Raw genomic sequence first — 3,087 nt, forward strand, 5'->3', positions numbered from 1 at the left:
GTTTATATTTTAATACAAATAAAAAGGTGCCTGGTCTGGTATCCCTTTACCTGCTCATTTCTTTTTCAACTGTGCCATCGCCCAGGTTTCTTAGTCAAAAATTTACGCAGAAAAGTTGAACGCAAGATGTGGAAAGTGGAGCATCTGATCCGATTTCAAAATTTTGGCTGCCAAAAGGGGATACGTCAACATTACTTGATGGCCCATGTACAATGCCATCTCAGTTTGGGGAGGAAGTGTTCAATAAGTGCGATTATTATTAGTTAGGTCAAGTTTGTAACACTATAACGTTTAAGTGGGCCAGTCTGGCCTCGCTCCTGATTTTATCCTAACACATCGACCATACTACCTACTAATTTACAACAGTGTTGTAAATTAGTAGGTAGTATGGTCGATGTGTTAGGATAAAATCAGGAGCGAGGAAAAACAACGAAGTGCACAGTTCTAGGTCCAAGACGAAAGTGAGGTTTATTTCCTGTTTTCAACATGGCTGGAGCTGGAGTGCAATGTGAATGTGCAATGGTGCATGAGCAATGTCCTTGTTAACAAGGCTCTCCTGTCAACCCCAAAGAATTTAAAAGAGTCTTTTTATTTCTTTCACAGCTCAAACCACAGTTTGACAATGCACTGGAAGAGCTAAAGCAAGCTGTTGCCAACAAGTCACCGATGTCAGAACAGCAGTTAAAAGCGGCATGCACAGCATCTATCAGTGATATAGCCCATTCTTTTAACTTTGTTCCATTTGTAAGATGAGTTTCTATTCAGCCCTCCCACCCTATCTGCATTACTATCTCAATATTGTCATTGAATTTCCAACTTATATCCTTTGCTTTTGTATCATTTAGCCTAACCATGATATTTTGTCCTCCTTGGGAAAGGTACGGTTGCTGTGATGTGTTTTCAAATTAAAATCTTCTGAGAAAAGAATATCAAACTTTTACAACTAGTACTTGATTGTACCTTTCAGTTAAAGCTTGAAGTGAAAGGTTTGGTGAAAATAGTGCCATTAACAAGGATGACATGCTTGCAGCAATGCAGCATGTACTACAGCTTTCACTGAGGTAGGACTCTCTTTTAAGTTCACATGTCTTACAAAAACCATCTCATAAAAATTGTTGTTAGTTATGAACCATAAAACATACTTTATAATCTCTTCCACAGCTCAAACCACTGTTAGACAATGCACTGGAAGAGCTAAAGCAAGCTGTTGCCAATAACTCACCGATGTCAGAACAGCAGTTAAAAGCGGCATGCACAGCATCTATCAGTGAGGTAGGCCATTCTTTTAACTTTTTTCCATTTGTAAGATGAGTACGGTTGCTGTGAAAAGAATACGCAACATCTGAAACTAATACTCGTTTATATCTTTTTACTTATTGTTAAAAGAATGTAAAATTGACTACATTTGGACCATGTGAGGTTTCCCTTCAGTAGTTCGACTTTGTGATGGTTTATAAAACAGAGAGATCCATAGTGTCATTGAGAGTTGATTGGGTTTGAAGAGTTCTTGCTTCTAGGACATTTCCACTTTCGCATCTTGTGCGCAACTTTCTTCGGAACTATTTGACTAGGAAACCTGGGCGAGGGCACATTCTGAAGAGAAATGAACAGGCAATGGGATACTGGGCCTCTTTTTCATTTTTATTAAAATATAAACTATTGAGAACAGTCTGAATTTTAATTAAAAATTGAAGTAGAGGAGCTGGAGAGAGTTTGAGTGCAAAGCTTCAGATCCTGTCTCAATGTTTTTTTATTTTCATTTCTCTGATGTGATGTTAGTTATTTAATTGATCGTATATTCCTAGTACTTTTAACTTGTGGTAATACTTCTTATATTGATTTATTGTTGCACCACACTTGAAAATTTGCATATATTACTATCTCAATAAGTTGTTGCTACTTTAAACTTAATTGTGTTTAGAAACATAATTTGCTTTAACTGCAAGCACCAAGGAATACTCATTTTCCAACAAATTCTTTAAATTAATTCATAGTGTATATATTATTTAATATTTGTTTGTTTTCTCTTTCTCCACAGAGAAAAGGTTTGCTACAGCATGGAAACACTTCTCTTACATTTTTAAAGTAAGGTCACTTCCAAAGTCAAAACAAGTTTGGCGGCCATCTCGTCCTGAAGTGCAAGATGCCGTTATGCTTCATGTCACTGTAAGTTTTTGGCTGAGCCATTAGCGAAGCCCACTACTCCACTTACCGGAAAAGTTTCATTCTGTTTGTCTGTCTGTTTGTTTGTCTGCACAATAACTCGAGAAAGAATTGAGAGAGCGATCTGGGAATTTCAGGGTCGTTTTGTATCATAATAAGACAGATCGAGTTCGAAGATGAGCTTCCTAGCTAAAAAAATTGACTTTCAAAAAAATCAAAACCACAGGTCGCAAAATATATATTTTTTTTTGAAATAGTTTTTTATGGGCTCTTGAGGGGTGACTCGTTGAAATATAGCCTTCGGCCGAAAATTTCGTCTGTTTTGCTCTATCTTGTACCGTTTGGGTGCTAGGGGGCATTTCTTGGCCAAAACAAGATGAAAATGACCAAATGGTCTATTAAATCGTTAAAAAAGCCTCATATTGACAAATTGTACGGGAAGTTATACTTCAACTGCACAGTTGACGTCGAACCACACCTTCCTTTGGGCTCAAGGGTCTCTAGATTATCTAGTATCATCAAAACGTTGATTTTACATAATATGTCGAAATTCGACCTTTTAATGAATACGTTTACCGAACAGTAGAAGTTTCGTTTCCCTAATTTTAAAGTAATAACTAGCCGACGAATGCTGTGGGTATGTCAAATTTTGAGGCCGGGCCCTGATCCCGAATACCCTCCAATTAACTTGTCTTGGGTGTCAGCGCCGCAAGCCCAGCTACATGTGCGCCAGGCGCCTCGCAGCGAAACAGTGTTTCGTGAGATCGCGAAGCCTGTTACGCGAGGCGTGGTCTAGCGTACGTATAGCTAGTCTACTGGTTTAAAAGTTTTTGGCTATGAGCGATTAGCGAAGCCTATCACTCCGTCTAGTCGGAAAAAACTTTTTCTGTCTTTCTGTCAGTGTATCTGTGTGTCTGTCCGCAC

At 38.4% G+C, this 3,087-nt stretch overlaps 1 long non-coding RNA gene across 1 annotated transcript; it reads left to right on the top strand.

The window, feature by feature from the left end:
- Positions 1-1,005: 1,005 nt before the first annotated feature.
- LOC127750448 (uncharacterized) lies at positions 1,006-2,167 on the top strand. Its single transcript, XR_008011684.1, has 3 exons — positions 1,006-1,061; positions 1,162-1,272; positions 2,039-2,167. It is a non-coding gene; the product is annotated as an uncharacterized LOC127750448 (long non-coding RNA).
- Positions 2,168-3,087: the final 920 nt, after the last annotated feature.

The sequence above is a fragment of the Frankliniella occidentalis genome, unplaced genomic scaffold, assembly GCF_000697945.3.
Source record: "Frankliniella occidentalis isolate FOCC.00 unplaced genomic scaffold, Focc_3.1 Scaffold191, whole genome shotgun sequence".
NCBI lineage: Eukaryota > Metazoa > Arthropoda > Insecta > Thysanoptera > Thripidae > Frankliniella > Frankliniella occidentalis.